This window comes from Lucilia cuprina, chromosome 2 (genome assembly GCF_022045245.1).
Source record: "Lucilia cuprina isolate Lc7/37 chromosome 2, ASM2204524v1, whole genome shotgun sequence".
Classification (NCBI taxonomy): domain Eukaryota; kingdom Metazoa; phylum Arthropoda; class Insecta; order Diptera; family Calliphoridae; genus Lucilia; species Lucilia cuprina.
Window position 1 is genome coordinate 54,929,865 of NC_060950.1, and position 20,572 is coordinate 54,950,436.

At 32.0% G+C, this 20,572-nt stretch overlaps 1 protein-coding gene across 3 annotated transcripts in view; it reads right to left on the minus strand.

The window, feature by feature from the left end:
- Window positions 1-18,439, minus strand: part of LOC111691051 (glycoprotein-N-acetylgalactosamine 3-beta-galactosyltransferase 1) — a 37,696-nt gene extending 19,257 nt beyond the window's left edge. For 2 of the 3 annotated variants that reach the window (XM_023453673.2, XM_023453671.2), the window contains exon 1: window positions 18,055-18,439. The gene's annotated coding sequence lies outside the window, so the exon portion shown is untranslated. Of the gene's footprint in view, window positions 1-6,965; window positions 6,985-18,054 lie in introns of those variants that run through there. The other variant, XM_046956337.1, reaches the window with a different exon arrangement.
- Window positions 18,440-20,572: the final 2,133 nt, after the last annotated feature.

The following is a 20,572-nucleotide window of genomic DNA, read 5'->3' on the forward strand; positions in this document are numbered from 1 at the left end:
TCGGTATACTTTAAGGTGGGTATTGGACCAATATTTTTGTATGTTACAAACATCAGCACAAACGTATAATACCCTCCCCACTATAGTGGTGTAGGGTATAAAAATCAATTGTTTTATTTTAATAATATCTGTGCATACTAAACGCATTTATGCGAATCCTCTATTAACTAACTAACTAACTAACTAACTAACTAACTAACTAACTAACTAACTACTAACTAACTAACTAACTAACTAACTAACTAACTAACTAACTAACTAACTAACTAACGGCTCGGGCGGATCTGATAAAGCCACCTCAAAAATTCAAACAACGGATGTTATCCAAAAATTACAAACACTTTTGTACCAGACGTTTATATTACATTTTCCCTCTATGTAATTCCGTTATTAGTCTATAGTACGTCTCAGCTAGCATTTTTTTTTTTTTGAAATTTTTGATCACATTCAAGTCATTTATGAATCTTCTGCTCGATTATGAATGAAACTCGATTCGAATGAAACACATTTCGAATTTGTATGTTAAATACATTGTGTTTCGAAAACTTTTTCTTTCGAATCGATATACGGAGTAACCCCTCAGAAAACAGTTTTTGATCTTCCAACTTCGGGAAATATAACTACAAAATAAATGTATAAACAATCATATTTCGAACACCTGGAAGAGCTATTTGTGATTGCTGTGCATTTTATTGTTTTTAAAATAAATCAGATTTATACATTAATTCGAATTATCTTCCTTAGAAGATCATTGAACATATAACATTATTAAAATTAAAGCATAATATAAATTCAATTTCCTTATACATTTAAGCCACACAACATTTTTTGCCTACTCTTCTAAAAGAGTCTTTCCTGATACCCTTTTCTAATCACTTTCGGCACATTTTTAAAGTCATTCTTAAGTGTTCAAATCACTTTTCCGTCATCAAAAGGAGTCAAAAAAGTCTCTGTTTACTGATTAATCATCTAACAATCTTCCAAATGCTAACTGGGGTATTCTCAGTAAACACACTCATTAACGGACACAACTGCATACGCATTGGGCGAATGGATTTAAACAAATTTAGAGCATGTGGAGTGGGTAAAGAAACTCAGTATGTCGTTCAAATATCTGAAGAGTATTCTCGAATTTGTTTTAGATAAAAATAATAATAAGAACTATTTCCTAGAAAACTCTTTAAAACTACTGAAGTATCAGTTAGGAGATTACAACTTAAATTGTTGGCTTTTACAGAATTATTTTATTTTGGAATAGCAAGCAACTTAATTCGACTTACTTGAATGACATAACACAGATCATGTATAAAATGCGTTTAAAGCTAGATAGTATAATTAATTATATTGTATTGTAAAATGTAGAGATTATTATTATTTTATTATTAAACTGCACACATTAGTTGAATAACACGTTACATTAGCTGTTAGAATTAAATATCGGCCCATATATGTACATATGTATGTATGCGATATAGTTTCAAGCAAGTTCTCAAACTGTTATCTTTTCTCTAAGTAGTTCTAGTTTTCATTAAAAAAATCACGTTTAAAAATTATTAATCAGAAATTGTTAGTTTGAATAATTCTTACATAGAAATATATATTTACAATAAAATATTAATCATATTTATCATACACTCCTCAACTAGTATTTATTATTAACAAATAAAGTGCTATATACCTTCGTATACCAAATCATAACACAAGCTTCCAGGCAGAAGTACGAGCAATAACGAAATGTGTAAATTGAATCAGAAAAAATATGGCGCCAACAGCGCCTAATATATGTACCGATATCCAGAAGTCAATTAGGGCGATATCTGGTGATTGAACTAAATATAAGACCGTATAAGATTGTAAGAAAGCTTTAACTGAAAACTCTCCCGGAGGTAAGGTTCTCACCCACTCGGGAGTAGTCGGTAACGAAAAGGAGAATGTAATAGCTTTAAAGGGAAGGGAGTTCGAGCCAGTCAGCCTGACAAACACAAAACCATTCGACGCAGCAAAATTTGAACTAAAATACTGGTGAGAGAATCCCATAAGGCCTCTTGGAATAATGAAACAGTGGGACTCAAATGAGCAAGTATAAAGTTAGTATTCTAGTGGACACACAGGATTTCGAGCACATCTATGCAAAACTGGACATGCGGATTCAGACGTATGTAGAGCATGTGAAGAGGACAGAGCACTTCTTTTGCCACTGTCAGGCATTCGTCAAAGTAAGATCCAAGTATCTTTAAAGTGATGTTATTCTTGAAAAAACATTCTTGACTATCACTTATTGAAAGATTCTTAGAAATTACGTTCAGATAACTGAGTTTATGAACACTGAAAAATAATTCATTCAATTCCCTCTTTTATGATAAGGAGCGCACAACAGGAACGATAGTGACCTAGGTGTATTTTTTCGGATTTGATGTAGTATACATCCTTCTATCAACCTAACCTAACCCTACTGATAGTTGTAATGCACAAAAATATTGGTGCTGTCCGTTCGTCAATGGCGTCCAGGTGGTATTTTTAACCCTTTTGATTTTGGTAACAATCGGTCGATTTTTTTTATCTAACATCCATACACATGGACTCACCGTTTAGGACTTTTTAATTCTACAATTAGATTAGAAACTCAGAATAAATACTTTTAATGAAAACGTAAATTCACCCGAAGCAATGTCGAAGTGCTTTACGTGCACAACTGTCTTGACGACCTCACTTTAAGGTGATCTTTTTCAACCACTGGGTTGAGCTTTTTCAACGACTCATCACCGCCCCATTGACTCACATAAGCCGGTGGTAATTTACATAAATGAAATTTCTGATTCACTTCGTATTTCGATTCGAAAGAAAGTTTTCGAAACATTCGAAATAGAGTTACAGAGTAACCCCCCAGGATACGTGCATTTTGCTCGAGCAATCTAATCTCTTGCCATAGAAGTTCCGTTGGAGAATGACAGGTGTCATGAACAAGTTCAATTTAACCCCGACAAAGAAAAACTGGGAGCGATAACTGAATTTTATTCCGAATTTTATTTCACTGTGTATCAATCTTATAACCAAGCATGAGTTTAGGTTTAAACCACAGCCACTGCGTGAACACCGAAGAAACCTCAACAAACTGACCAGTCAGTATCTGCGGATAACAGGTTACCCGTAGTACCAGATAATGTGGTCCTCAGGTTAGACCCCATGCCAAATCATACCAATAACTAGCCAAGGAGTAAAGTGACATCACCAGTTTATAGTCCCGGCAGACTAGAGGTACTAGTAGCACCTTTTAACCCCAAGATTGCAATACACCAAAATGAGGGTCATACACCAAGGAAGCATGACCCGAGAAGAGGAGGCTAGCAACAATTCAAAATATATGCTTTATTGTAAATCGTTAATCATGTTTTATTCCCATAACTGGTGTAGGATTTCAATTTGTCGACTACTTGCGTTCATAATTTCTCAAATGTTAAAATAAAAATTTAATGATTATTTGCTAGTTGAAATGGTTATGAAAAACATAATATTTTTGTTTGCTTATCAGTCTTTAGTTGTTGGAAAAATAATTATGATTCAGAGAATCATATTAAAATTTATAGATAAAATTTATAGAAAATTTATAATAATAACAATAACTAAAATATTACTTAAATTAAATTAAAATAAAATTTATTTGTTTATAACAACAATATATTGTTACCAAGATCACCCCCGGGGGCATGTTACCTTGGCGAGAACTCCGCCTTGGTGTTATTGCAATCCCGGGGTATAAAGAGGTGTTTCAGTCTACTGTTTGGCTTAGTCCTTGCATAGATTGGCAGAGGTCAGACCAGAGCACCGCATAATCTGGTACTACAGGTGGCCAGTTGCCCGCAGGACTATGTCCTGGCTGGTCAGTTGGTTGAGGTTCCGTATATCTAAATGAGTGTGTCGTATGTTTTTCTCTATGAATGTGTCCAATAAATGAGATGTGTGCTGGGTTGAATGATGATGGATGAAAGGTATCATATACAAGTGATACCGATTAATTTTCCTTCCTTGTCCAGATATGTTCAGAGTTTACACTGTTCATATCAGACTTGCCACAGCTTGTCACTGTGAGTAAGAACAATGTCTACGGCTTATTAATGGATCGTGCTTCGGTCCACCGGTTACGTCTCTAGGTGCTGTTGCCGAATCAACAGAGCCATAGTAGTGTGGTTGTCTTTCAACGAGACTACTTTGGCAAGAGATTAGATAGCTCGAGCCAATGTGCAAAAATTGCCACCTGAGTCTTCATTGAAGACAAAGGGGCGATGGTAGACCGTTCTCAAGTCTACCCTGTGGATGAAAAAGACCACCGTGGGATAAGGCCGACACGGCAGGTGCTCACGTTAACACTCTCGACAGTCTGTTACCAAGATCATAATATAGTTATAAAAACAATTTGGAACCTTATTTTTTACCTTGTTGAACTAATTAAGCAATATTTACTACAATTTGTTATCATTTAAGTGAAAATTTAAGTTTTTGTTGTAAGGGCTATTATGTATTTTATACAAATGTTAATGTGTTCCCTTAAAACAACAACAACAAATATTTTAAAACTACGTAATTTTAAATTTTACCGTGTTTTTACTGCTATAAATTATTATTTACCTTCAAATTTTAACATTTTAAAAACAGTTACAGACATTTTTATGACTGCAGGTCTTCACGAGCAAATTTAGTATCTTTATCATTGTTATATGTATATTTTTTTACAATTACAAAATAACAATTCGACATTATAACATATTCTACAGTACTTGGTTATCGTATTTTTTTTAAATATTTAATTTTTTTCTTACAAGTATTATCTTTGAAAATTTGCCAATTTTTTTAGATTTCTTATGCCGTCACGTTTTTTTTTTTTTTTTTTTTGATAAAATTATTAGAACATGTTGTTGTTTTTTATCGTAATTAAAAAAAATTATTTATATATTTTCTGACAAGTTTTATCTTTCAAAATATGTCAATTTTGAATGATGTTTAATGTCTTACGGTTTATTTTAATGTCTTAGGGCGGGTTTCTTACTCCTCAGTTAAACTAGGCTTAACTTGCTGTTAGATTAAACAGGCGGACTTTAACCGATGATTGTGTTTTTCAGTTTTAGATTTAAGCTCAGTTAACTTTGTTAGTATTGCCAACTTTTCACTCAAAAACCTAAACAATGAACAGCTGTTTTTTGCAAACAATACTTTTGTATAATGGAAAATTTTAGAAAAATATTAAATAAGCATTTAAAACAATAATAAATTAAACAAAACAAATCAGAAAATTGCAATTTACATAAAATATTAAGTTTTTGTTCTTCCGAAATCATTGTTTTATTGTTTTTGTTAATTGTGTTTTCTCACTTATAACTTGAGTTTAATTGGCCAATTACACTCAGTTAAACTAAGATAATATGTAACTTTACTGATAACTGAAAAACACGAAACATATATTAAACCAGGTTTAACCAAAGAATGAAGATTATCTTTATCAGAAAAACTCGCCCTTTGTAGAACACATCGTGTTAACAACACTTTTAAAAGGAAAAGAACATTTAATTTTTTTAAATCACCGGCTCCGGGCTAGATCTAGATTGTCTTAGAATTTCAAAAGGTTCAACATTAGACCAACTAAATATGAATGCTTTTATAGCGCTCTCAAGATTTACCATCATAAGTACGTTTTATGATGAGTGCCGAAATGTTTGGACTCTAGAGATGGCTGTTCGTTAACTTGATCGATTTCAAATACCCATCATTGCATTTCTACCAAATCCAAACAGTGGTCATATACTTTCAAAACTATAAGTCCTTATTAGATTCTAAGATTCTTAGAAGATATTAACATTCCCTTAAATCCAATCCTAATAGTTTTATTGTCAGCTAAGCTGTGTTAGATGGTTTGTCAGATCTTACAATGTTGTCAGATGTGGCAATGTAAACTGACAATCAAAAACTTTTTGCAACAGATAAATTGTCAGTTTAGTTGACAGTAAAAACCTTTAATAGCTTTCATTGCCACAGAATTTTCAGACCAGAAGTGTATCTGCCAATAAAAAATTTGTTATTTTAAATTATTGTCAGATTGTTGTGATGGCAATGTATTTACAATGAAACATTTTTTAGCATCCGATGAATTGTCGGTTCAGTTGATGGTAAGAAAATCTTACAATTTCATTGTTAGACAATTTTTAGACCGAAAATATATCTGTCAGCAAATATTGTCAGTTTATACTGTTGTCAGATTGCTGTAAGGCAATAGTTGTCAGATCATTTTTAGCGGTATATATTGCTTTTAATGTACACTGTTGCCAGTGGAATCTTCAACTAATCTAAAGAATTCGTAATTTTGACAGATAATTATATCTTAATGATCTGGTAATGGCATGTGTTTACACGATTTGTTTATGAGTGACAGACTTTGTAAATAATTTCATCCTAAGAGATTCAGAAATTTATTTATCAACAAAAATTGTCATTGTACACTGTTGTCAGATTGTTGTAAGGTTGTCAGATTCTATTTTAGCAGCATATTAGTCAACTAATCTAAAGAATTAATACATCTGACAATTATAATTGTCAGATAATTATCTTTCTGATAACCTGACAATGGTAAGATAATGTGTTTACATGCTTGTGTGATGTGTGACAGCATTTTGACAATGTGCAAAAAGATATAAATCCGCACTATTGTTAGACATTTTCGGACCATCTGAAAAACTTATAATACCTGACAACTGTGTGTCAGCAAAGCTGTGTCAACCTCTTTTTAAGCGATTCTTTTCAGTCCATCTATAATAGATTCCACTGTAATACTTATGAGGAAATATTGGGTTTATTACATCAAATTCAAAGTATCCTATCGGATCCGTCAGACTTTGTAATTAATGTAAGATTCCTTCCCAAAAGAGATCGTAAGTAAAATTGTCATGATAATTTCATTCTTTTTTTCAAATTTTACTTACACTTTTCCCTCCTCTAACCAAATTTGATGCAAATCTCTGAAAAGTTGTATTCATTTATTTCGCTTTATCATTTGTATATTAAACTTATGACACTGAATATTATAAATATTTTTTTAATATTTGTTTATACAAAAACAATTTTAATTTATTTAATTGCAATTTTATTTTAGCTTTAAAATCTTCGACATTGTTAAATTTCAATTTATTACAATTTTAAATTGAAATGTTTTTTTAATACAGAATTTTAAATGAAAATAATTTCAAATTATTAGGATATTAAAACAATTTTAATTAATTTTTTTCCACAAATTAAACACTTCTTCATTTCAACACTTTTAATTCCATACTACTTTGCTTTTAATTGACAATATTTTTTTTAATTTTTTTTACAATCGAACAGATGAAGATACTTTACAAAAACACTTGTGCTGCAGTCTTTTAACAAAAACTATGTTGTAAACATTAAATTTTTTTTTATAATTTAATCTTAAAATTTTTTCTTAAATTAATGCTGATGTCAACACAATTGTTAGCAGACGAAGAAAAACAAAACACTTGTGTGGTTCTTTTCAAACAAAAAAGACTCTAAAAGCACTTCTGCACTATAGTTAATGGTTCTTTTCTAGGGTTTTGTTAAACTAGCTAACTGTCGTCTGCGCTACAGCTGACTTAGGGGGGCATTGTTATCAATTCTTGCGGTGTTGCCAGTGTTTTCTGTGAATACACTTCCACATGTTTTTATTTTTGTATATTGTCTACGCAACTGTAATTTCATATTGTTTATCACAGCTCCACTGTACATACACACACACACACACGCACATAGTTTGCGATTGTGATTTTAATTGTATTTTTTAACTTGCGCTTTTGTTAAACACATCCGGTGGTTTGTATATTCTTAAGTAGCAATGATCCATTAAATTATAAAGTGAATTCTCAAAAAAAAAAAAAAAACAAAAACTCTAAACTAAATAAATAAATAAAAATGTGGTGGTGGTCAATGGACCAGCAGAACTATATATTTTCAATTTTTATCACAAAAAGTACAAAAGCAAAAAAAAAACGTTGACATTTTCTACATTAGCTTCAAAATTACGAGGAATATGTTAAAAGGTTTTTTCTCTAAATAAACAACAAGTGTTATTATAAGTTGGTAAAATTTTATACACCCACCTTTATATTAGTTGTCATGAATAAGGTTTTCTTTATCTTGACAAATTTCCACGTTAAGCAAACACTTAGTAAATTTTCTTCACCATACTAAGCGTTATTATGGTGTTAGGGAAATATATTATGGAATAGAAACTAGTCACACAAGAAAAAAATTATATCCAGGTTAGGATACTATATAGGATGATCGCAGTTTATCGACAACAGTCGATATCTCTAAGAAGTTTGATTATATTCTATTCCTTGAAACAGTCTAGTAGAGTACGAATTTTTGGGATCTAGGCTATACACTAGATTATAGACTAGACTAGATTATAGACTAGACTATAGACTAGATTATAGACTAGACTATAGACTAGACTATAGACTAGACTATAGACTAGATATAGACTAGACTATAGACTAGACTATAGACTAGACTATAGACTAGACTATAGACTAGACTATAGACTGGACTATAGACTAGACTATAGACTAGACTATAGACTAGACTATAGACTAGACTATAGACTAGACTATAGACTAGACTATAGACTAGACTATAGACTATACTATGGAGTAGACTATAGACTAGACTATAGACTAGACTATAGACTAGACTATAGACTAGAATATAGAATAGACTATAGACTAGACTATAGACTAAACTATAGACTAGACTATAGACTAGACTATAGACTAGATTATAGACTAGACTATAGACTAGACTATAGGTTAGACTATGGACTATACTATGGACTAGATTATAGACTAGGCTATAGATAAGACTACAGTATAGAGTATACTCTATACTATATAATAGACTATAAACCAATTTATAGAATAAACTATAGACTACAATAAAGACTACACTAAGGACTATACTATAGACTAGAGTTTATACTAGACTATGAACTAGACTAAAGACAATGTTAAAACATTGCCTAGCGCAAAAGATAGAAAGTGAAATATTCTTGAATATGTGGCAATTCCGATAGGAAGAATGTCACAAAGGGAAATGGACCTATAAACTTATACCAAAGATAAAGCTGTGATTAATAGAATACACAAAGAGGTCTATCATTAACTAATACAATTTCTATCATAACATGGAGGCTATAGAAGCTACATTTACAGCTTTGGAATAGATGAATCACCAACATGTAATGTTTATTGTCCTCGGTTTAACGAAGAAAGACAAAAAGGAGTAATGAAGGAAAACTTTTCTTGGTCTGCAACGCAATATTGTGAAAGACAGTTCAGCATTTTGTATGAATGACGAGGAAGGTACTTTAGTCGGTAGGAATCCGATGTACCCCGGGTCTCACATGCATCTAATATGAACACCTGAACTTAAAATAGTCATAAGAAACTTGTACTAAGTGCAAGAAATTCGAACATTATTAGAAATCATCTATTATAACAAACCTTATTTTAAACCGATATTGTTAACAAAACTAAAAACATAAAAGTAATTTTGGAAATTTCCAAGACTAAATTTCAAGTGTTTTATTTCAACACTTCAATATTATCAATATTTGTCTTGAAACAAATTGTTGTTTTGGAACAAAGTAAAAAAAATATAACAGAAAAATAATTAAAAATTGCAAATATGTATAAAAAAGCAAACACATTGCAAAAAGTGTGATAAATAGATAAATAGCAAAGTGTTTGGTAAAGTAATTTTATAACTTTCTTAAATTGTTAATAATCTATTTCCTTTGCTGTTGACTCTTTCATTTATAAGTGATCGATTACAATAATATCTGCTGACATTCATGAATCTATCTTAAACTCGTTAAAATGAAAACTACTTAAATAGTTTTAGTTGTTTTTCTGTTATTTACAATAAAAAAAAACTAACAACACATTTATCATCGGTTTGTTATCAGTCGTTAAATGAAGTCTTAAGTCTATTTTCAATGATAATGCGAATAAAGTTACAAAAGTTAATTATTGTTGTACATATTTGTATGTGTTTTTGTACAAAGCATTACATAATTGGTTAAGATTTCTAGTGATAAGCATTAATTACAATTACGTTTCATTTACTACATTAAATAAATATTTGAATAGGTCAGTTTTATAACAGTTTTCGTTCCCATATAGAAAGTAAACATATCAATTGAGTCAATATAATTTGTTCTACTGCAAAAACATTTTAGGCTTTCCAAAGTTTTGTTTATAAAAGATCGATCCGAAGTTAAAATCAAGACAACGATCATGCAACAAATATCGAATATTTTCTTCGGTAGTTTTTAAAATGTCAGACATTAACTATCTAGTCTATGTAGATGTAAAATTACAAACTCACCTCCTCTAATTTTCCCTATGGTAGGTTATTATCCTAACTAACAAACTTACTAACTAACTAACTAACTAACTAACTAACTAACTTTCTTTCTATCTATCTATCTATCTATCTATCTATCTATCTATCTATCTATCTATCTATCTATCTATCTATCTATCTATCTATCTATCTATCTATCTATCTATCTATCTATCTATCTACCTTTTTCTTTCCACTTCAGTCATTCACAAAAGATTGGTGGAGCATTTCACGTCCTTTAGTAGGATGAAAAAGTATGTTTACGCCGTCATAATCTGTACTCCGGGGTATGTTACCTAGATGATTCTAACCGTCTTGACGTAATTGCCATCTGGGGAAAAAGATGCTGCAGTGACTATAATCTAACAGTGTTAAATATTTCCTCGGCTTTTTCTTAAAATAATTTGATAACTCTTTGGATAAGAACAATGTCTCGTCTTATATGATGGATTCCTATTTCGGTCTAGCGTTTATGACTTTAGCTGCTATTGCTTTGTTGTAATCTTATAAGTTTCGCAGCGATTCAGAGATTAGATAGTTTGAGTACTTGAGTAAAATTCTTGTACATAGATCAGAAGAACAATGTGTACAAATGTATCTTTCAAAGTATGAAGTTGGGAAGATTTACGACATTTTTCGCAGATTTTATTTCATTCGTCAGGGAACATTTGTACTCTGTAGAGGATCGAATTTGATCCATTTTTAAGTAATAAAATGTCTACTAAAATAATTTCTTAATTAAAAATAATATATCTACTTAACTAATTAAAAGATATGTGGGGTTAGGAATCTATGTTATTTTTTGTTACTTTTTGCCAGTATCTTCCCTAAAAAAGTACACTACCAACAAATAACAACAAAAATTCTAATTACATAAACATCATAACAGATAAGGAAAAGAATAATTCACGAGATAATAAAAAAAAATTAAACAAACTATAAGGTTGATTTTTATGAAGGTGTTTTGACGTGGTGCCATTTGCCAACATCTGTTGTGTCAACAAAAATTATTTAATCAAACTTAAATTCAAAAAAAAAAAAACAAAAACCCAAACAAAAGTGAACACGTTTCGTGTTAATAATAATTATTGAAAAATATATATATTTAAATTATTTGCACACAATATGATAAAACAATGTTAAAACTTATTGGTCTGCCTTAGAATTTTACAACCCGCACTTTTTATGGTTTTGTAAACAAATTTATTAAATGTTTTTCTCTGGGCTATTTAGCCGCTAAAATTCCTAGTGCACACAATTTAATGCGAAAAGAAAAGAACAATTAAAATATATTAAAATATTTTGCTGACGCCGACATTAGTTTAATACAATGCACTTTACCAGCAAAATACGTATACGACACTTGTCGAAACAGTGTTGTGTAATTATAACGAAATGTTTCAGATGATTTCAAAAAATATATAAAATGTCATAATGAAACGGCGGAAAAGAAGTCTTACAAACTTTTCACATACGCATAATGTTTCAACTCCTCTTCTTTGCCTCCGATATTTTGAAAGATCGGATTTTTCCTTTGGAGTCTCATGGGATTGAAGAACTATGATTTCCTGAAACATTCCCCTCTGTGTTCTAGAAAGACTTCCTTAAGGAACAGGTAACATCACACACTTCATTCACCATTTGCTCTACTTTATTCGTTTTGTTATTTCCTATAATAGAATTGTTATTATGATCTGAGGATTCAGAGTCGGACTCCTCAACCAATATGAAAAGGATGAGTTAACTTACAGCACTCTCTAAGAAAATCCTTCTCTTTTTACCTTATGCTTTTGTCAATGGCATGCTGTACACCTGATGCATTGTCCGTCAAGGAGGCTAAAGAACCGGAGGTGGATAGTAGACTTTGGCTCATGAGTACATATTGACGACAACACATGCTACGGGACTAAATCAAAACTTACTGCCAGTACTGCGTTATTAAGGCCCTGCAACGTGACTTTTACCATTTTATTTTCCATTTTTCAATCTTTTCATCCCAGGTGGTGATCAATCTGCCCTCCCTCTATTGGGGACTAGTCTGTAACTAAGCAATAAACTAGTATATAGAGTTTTTATACTAGTTTAAAGACTAATTTGTAGAACAATCTCTAGAAATACTTTAAACGTCTAGTTAAAAGTAGTTTAAAACTATAAGTCCAATTTACAATCGATGTCGTATAGTTGTAGCATTGTATAACATACAATCTTTTGATGATCAAAATGCACACCGACACCACACTCTTCTATTGCAAACTAGTCTATAACTAGACAATAAACTAGTGTATAGAGTTATTAAAATAGTTCAAAGACTAATTCATAGAAATACTCTAAACGTCAAGTTTAAGGTACTTTTAAAACTATATCTGCAATTCACAATCGATGTCGTATCGTTGTAGCATTGTATGCCATACAACCTTACAACACCGTTTGTGAATTGGACAATTGTTTAGTCATTAGACAACCCCATCTATTGAAAACTAGTCTATAACTGGACAATGAACTAGTGTATAGAGTTTCTATAATAGTTCAAAGACCAATTCATAGAATAATCTCTAGAAATACTTAAAACGTCTGTTCAAAGGTTCTGTAAAACTATATGTCCAATTCACAATCGATGTTGTATCGTTGTAGCATTGTATGACATACAACCTTACAACACCGTTTGTGAATTGGATTATTGTTTAGCAATTAGACAACCATTTAGTCAATAGAATGGTCCTGACTGATTCTTAGACTAGATCAGATCTGAAGCCTTCCTCGACAGTAAACTATCGTTTCAGCAACTGCACAAAGTGCTAAAGATATCCCTTACCTAAAGGAATACACTGTGGTGGGTCCGGTATTTATAGAGTAAACCCAGTATGAACTTCTCTTGACAATTAAGGGAACTTTATATGAGGACTACAACATTCATCCGACACACTTAGGAGATGTGGGTAGAGTGCTTGTCTTCCTCAACAGCAAACTGTAGTTTCAGCAACAGCACATAGAGCTGAACCATTGTTTACTTACCTACAGGGACATACTGCGGTCGATGAGATATTAACATAAAAAGCCCAGTATGAACATAACCGATAATGAAGAAAATTTCAGCGATAATACGAGGACTTTAATATTCATTTGACATATTTAGGATATGTGGGTGGTTCAGGCCTGTCTATTACTAGTCACTGACACCGTAGCAATAGATAAAATATAAATTCTCTGATGAGTCATTTGACTCCTTCAATTTTTGGATCCGGCATAAAAGGTTTTCACCACCGATTTCCTCTCTAACACTCGTCCTAAACTATTTCTCTGTATCACGAGAGAAAAGTTTGATTGTTGAATTGAATATGAAATAATACTGGCGATTTATGTCAGGATTAAAGGTTTTAGGATTACCTATTGCTGTCTTAGCAAATCTTTGGCAAGACTTTGACAATGTATTTGTAGGTTCGGTAATGTGCTCAAGGGTCTATTTGTCTTAATTAAAATTCGATGTGATGGAATGGACGGTAAGCTATTTCTTTTTAGAGTTAGAATTAACCTTTATTTGCTATTTGTTCAGCCATTACAGTTTATTGATATGGAACTGGAGTTGTTAAGATATATAACGCAAATATAGATGTGTAAATCTGTGAGCAGATATTCAAGTATTAAAAATACTTGTGAACAGTGATGGAAATTTCTCGACGTGGAAGGGTCAGTTCCTTAGATCTAGTATATTTGTCTAGAAAGTAATTTTTGAGAAAACTATGTTCATTTTCAAGTACTGATCTCATGAATTTAGTTAATCTTTCTGGACTTTATCAAAAAAACTTCAGATATAGTAAACTTCGGTTAAGAATAAAAAGTTAGACCTTCCAGGCGCTCAGAAATAATAATTGATTCAAAAATAAAAAATAAATGGCTTTCAGAGAGAGAGAGAGAGAGAGGGAGAAGTTTCTGGGCATTATTCCACAACTTTAAAAGTTTTGAGAAATATTCTTTAAAAGTATTTTTATTAATTTTTTCAAACAAAACTAAATATCATTACAGCATACACATTAAAAATAGAAAATGTTTTCCTTTAAACTTTTATCTTTAATTTCGCCCATTTTTCGGTAAAAATCATTTATGCTATAAATGTGTCATTTTATTTTTAGATCTTTTTTTAACGCATTGACACTCACCATTAACTAAAAAAACATGTAAAATGCATTTGAAAACATATTGCTCATGTAGTTCAAAACTCAATATTTAGGTATTTTATACCATTCACCACTACAGTGGGTATTATGCGTTTATGCTAAAGAACGTCTACAACCACCTTAAAGTGTACCGATCGACTCAGAATTATTTTATGATTATTTCACCAAGACCCTTTATTGAAAACGAAATCTCGATTTGTGCTTTTTATGCCATAATTAGGTGGTGTGTCATAATCTCCATAGTATGTTGCATTTTGGATTCTTTTTAAAAAGTACCCTGGAGAGTCGGCCTTCGACCGAACGCAGGGAATTCATATTCTGGGGAATTTCGAATGAATGCTTCCCTAAAATAAGAATTTTTTTGATAAATGGACTCTTTAAAATCCATTGACTTTCTGTCGCTTGCTCTTGGATATTGTGACACTTTTGAAATTGTCATTATGTCCATGGACATTATGACTCAATTTAGTGTGTCATAAGGTCTATGGACATAATTACGTCTTCAAAAAAAAACGTCACAACTAAGTTTTATATAGCCAAGGCATAAATAATTCTGCATAAATAACTTCTATATAAAAATATATCTTTATCCTAATTTTTAAAGGATCGGCCCATGTCTGACACAAACTCCATTTAAAGGCCTCTTTTAGAAAATTTGTTATTCATCAATTAATTAAAGAGTATCATATGGTGGGCCATGCCCGACCATATCCTACTCGTTTGAACTGTGTACTAAAAGATATGGTGGCATGCCAAAAAGTCCTTTAGCAGTGACACTTTTAAAAATGTCACAATATCCGTGGACATTGTAATACTATTTAAAGAAGCATGTATCGGAATGTTTGATTAGGATCACATTTCTTAATGTTATTGGTGGCATGTCATAATGTACTTTTAGACTTTACCTATGGAAATATGATAATATACTTTTCAAAGTGTCATATTGTGTCACTTTTTTTAAAATACAAATGTATTGCAATATTTGTTAAAGATTTAAGAAATAGGCATTATTAACCCGAACAAAATGTGTCCCAACTTTGGTCTATGTAGGATTCAAAAATTAAAAAATTGTCGTTGGTGGCTTTCGGGCGGTCGTAAGGGTTTAAATACTGAGATATTTTGAATACCATATAGGTATGTAATTTATGGAATTTATGCTGCTGTGACCAAGAACATTGTGACAATGCAAGGACTGACTAAATCTGCTTTCTAATGACAAATCAACTTCGACGAAATCCCTATTCCGACGGACTTGTTGGCCAGTAAAATAGCACTCAAGACGGCATTCAGAATGAATGCAATAAACGCATGGTCGTACAAACCATATGGACATGCTAATATTACCGATAGGTTAGGAAATCTACCGGTAAATATTGATTATTGCGTCCCCACGCCCTTCCTCCAGAGAAGCTTCAGTTTCATCATCTCGGAAAATAAGGGAGGAAGATCGCTCTCCACGAATCCTATCTGTGTACACAGATGGCTCAAAACGAGGAGAATGAGTAGGAGGCGGTATTTTCATTTCGGAATTTGGAATCAAGATTACTTTTTAGAATCGGTAATGATTGTAATCCAATCTAGGCTGAAATATCGTCCATAAAAAGAACGGCAAACTGGCTCTGATATCATAAGATATATGGTATGGCATCAAAAAGATATAAAACAGAGATATCCTAATCTTTACCGCCAGTCATGCTGCAATTAAATCCCTGACAGGTGTATACTCTACATCACGACTAGTCCTGGAATGCCGGACATCCTTAAATAGGATGACGAGATATTCAAACATCGTACTCGTATGGGTACGAGGACACGGGGACTCTACAGGCAATTGTATTGCTGACGAGCTCGCAAAGGCGGGTACGCAATTGCCCGACTCGAACATAGACCATTTCTGCGGTACTCCGATAGATAGATAACATGTTTAATGAACTATCTCAGGCAAGATGGGAAAATGAGCCAACTTGTACTCAAACAAAGAAGGTATGGCCAAAGCTTGATAAAGAGCGCACGGACCATCTTCTATGATACAACCGAACCCAACTCAGCAAAACTGAAGTTGTCATCACTGGGCACTGTAAATTTGGTAACCACGCAATGCGACTTAGATTACCTTATAATGACTACTGCAGAAGCTCTCAAAACGAGGAAGAAGAGGAATCAATAGAACATCTTCTTTGCCACTATCCGGAACTGGAGAACATCAGACTTCGGTATCTAGGACATCGATTACTGGAGGAAACCTCAAAGTTACCAGGGACCAAAAGGAACCACGTGTGCATCTTTTGCAGCCTGAACAACCAACCAACCAACAAATCCTATGACCATTTTTTACTAAAGGGCACTTCACACGATCACACGAGGAAGAAGAGGAATCAATAGAACATCTTTGCCACTATCCGGAACTGGAGAACATCAGACTTCGGTATCTAGGACATAGATTTCTGGAGGAAACCTCAGAGTTATCGGGGACCAAAAGGGCCCTCGTGTGCATCTATTGCAGCCTGAACAACCAACCAACAAATCCTATGACTATTTTTTACTAAAGGGTACTTCACACGATCGCACTTTGCGTACGTAGCAAAAAAGGAGAATTAAAGTCATATAATTTATATTTATGCCAGTCTTATAGCAAATGACAGATAGTTTTTAATTTATTCTCATAAATAAGGGAAGAAAACGTGTATTTAAGTTTCCAGGAACTAAAAAAGTAGAATTAAAACAACAGCTGCCGAAAACTGGGTGGAGGGTAGTGATAGATTTTAAAAGGGGAAAAATGTATAGGATTAAAATTAGTTTATTTTTAAAACCTTATAAAAAAAAACTCTGAATTAGTGCTAACTCACTAATTTAAAAAGCAGAGTTAGCACATTTTGTGTAAAATGTCTCAAAATATTCAAATTTAGTTTTACCCAGATTTCACTGTAGTTGTATTAAAAGACGTCTATTAAGTTTTGACTTTTTGTACAGAGAATGATTATAACAGCAGCGGCTATGGCAGCAAACAATAACAATAATAACAGCAACAATAACAACAAGAATAACAAACGTTTTTGAGCAAAAAAAACACAATTTTAATTCATATATGATTGCATACACACACACACACACACGCGCGCAAACATACTCGCAGTCATATAAAATCGCACATGCACTCAAATCCAATTGGATTAGTGCAGGAGGAAACGTAAAATAAAGAAGAGAACAAAAACACAACAAAGAAAAAAAAAACAAAACTAACCGACAGTAAGGCAGGCAGAATTTTTTTTGTTATAGAAAAAATTGGCATAAAAATGAAATTTATGTACAATTTTGATAGTGAATTTCTTAAAAAAAATAATATTATAATTTACAATTTTTTTTCCGTTTTATTTTATTCACAATTTCTTAACAAATTCAATAGAATTTTTTTATAAACTAATTTTTTAACACTCACTTTTTTGCATGTGGTTAAAAACAGACAAGGATTTTTTTCTCTTTTTTCTTCTTTTATTTAGTCACATTGATTTTTTGCACATTTTTCCCCCTTTAAACTCGGGCAGCATTTATATAGAAAATTTGAAGAATTTTTTTTCGTTTTAATTTATTTCATGTAATTTCTTTCAAAACACTTAATATTTCTTAATAACTTTTTATAATTTATTAAACTTTTCCATTCAATATAAATTTTCTTTTCTGATAACTTTTATTTCTTATCCTTTTTGTAATTTTAATTCTTTCTTTTTTTTTCAATATATTTTTTTTCACTTCAACAACAACAGCCGTCGTTGTTGCCACACCACTCCGTTTATTTGAACATACACGCAGCAACTGCTGCAGTTTTCATTTCATTCTTTTCAGCAACGAGGAGAATTTTTTGAGCAAAACAAAATATTATGGAAAAAAAAATCACAAAAACCACCACTAACACACACCACTAGTTTAACTAATGAAAGCAACAATAACAACTGCAAGAGAATTATTTAATACGTAAACAAATCTCTTTTTTAATATTTTTAGTACTCCCCTAAATACACACTAATGACACAGTGTTTCTACTCATCAGAGTAGTCAATATGGCGTGTTTTGACGGATTAAACGACGTATTAGTGCTTTTTTTAAGTCGCTCCACATTGACGAGTTTTTTACATTATTGTAATACCCAGCTAGCATTTGGATGATTAATCAGTAAACTAAGTCATTTTTGACTTCTTTTGATGACCTAAAATTTATAAATAAGTTGAGCGCTTAAAAATTGATTCCAAAATGGCGTTTAATATATGATGGTTTTAAGAACATACTTTATGATCATATCTAAAGCAGTTGGAAGATCTGAAATGGTTTCTTATGTAACTGTTTTTGTTTGCAATGAAACAGCATCACTTACACTTTAAAAATTTTACGAAAACGATTAAAATATGAGTCGAAACTGATTAGAAAAGGGGCTCAGAAAAGACTCTTTTAGAAGAGTTGGCAAATAATTTTGTATGGCCTAATATGAGTTGATATAATTCTCATTTTGATCAATTTATGATTGCAATACATTTTGTTATTGTTTCTGAAATATTAAGTTTTTAATCATATATCGGGATCATTTTCGAGTCATTTTTTAATCGCTCAACTTATTAATGACTTTTAGGTCGTAAAAAGGAGTCAAAAATGACTCAGTTTACTGATTAATCATCCAACAATCTTTCAAATACTAGCTGGGAATGTGTTATAAAGTCGATTTTCTGTCAAGGAAGTTGAAGTTATATATATTATGATTTAATTATTATTTACGTTTAATGATCTACTTTATCTATATGTTCAATGATCTTCTACGGAAGATAGTTGGGTGACTAAACACTAAACAAAGTCTAAACAATAATAAAATGTATAGCAATCACAAAGACGTCTTCCAGGTGTTTCTCAGAAAAGATTCAAAAAAGACTATAATATGATTCGAAAATAACTCTAAAAAGACCAGTAATTCGGCTCATTAATAACACAAAAAAGATTAAACCATGACTCAGAACTGATCAGAAGTGGGGCTCATAAACGACTCGTTTAGAAAAGTCGCTAGTAGTCCAGGCGAATATATCGTTTATGATCAGAAAATGAGCGCATATATAATCACTTTAATCGTGCAGAAGAGTCATAAATGACTCGAATATGATGAAAAATTTCAAAAAACGATAGCTGGGTAGTTTATAACTTATATTCGCCGACTTGTATAAACAATGTTCGGTAATTGATAGAAGGCATAATGACAGTTCTGATGTTATTGACAAGTTGACATAAGTAGTTTGGTGTTATTGTAATTCAGGAGGTGCTATTAGTACCAGTATTGTGTAATGGGTTGAATGGCGGATGTACATTCGATCGTATCGATAAAGTTACTTTCTTTGTAGAATATGTTTCAGGTTTATACCGCTTCGGTATAATTGATAACTGATTTAACGAAGAATGTCCCTTGTGTATAGGAAACAAATCGAACTTCAGTTATCAAATACGTCTCTGAAATTGCCGGATATTCAAAAAAGATATTGATATGAATAGAGTTTAGAAGTGAAGAATACTTGAGCGAAGTTTTGCACGTGGAACTTCATCAAAATTGACACATGTTTACTCTCAAATGGATGGTAGAGAATCGTCTATAGCTCATACCATACCTGGGATGAGCTACTTGATACTCTTATTACTAAATACCTCACTAGATATTGTTTCTGAAACAAAAGATCCCATTACAGCAGTTATATTGAGTTTGCTAATGCGAAAGGTCTAAAAATTGATGCACATTCTATAAAGGTACTAGTAGGAACAGAGTTTAGACGTCAATAATTCTTCTGCGAAGTGTTTTCACATAAAACAACGTCAGAATTGACATATGTTTGCTCACAAAGGGGTGGTGGTGAGTTGCCTATAGTTCATGTCTGAAAAAGATCGTTCGTTAATGTATAACTCTCTAGGAATTTATAATAAATAGCGAATTT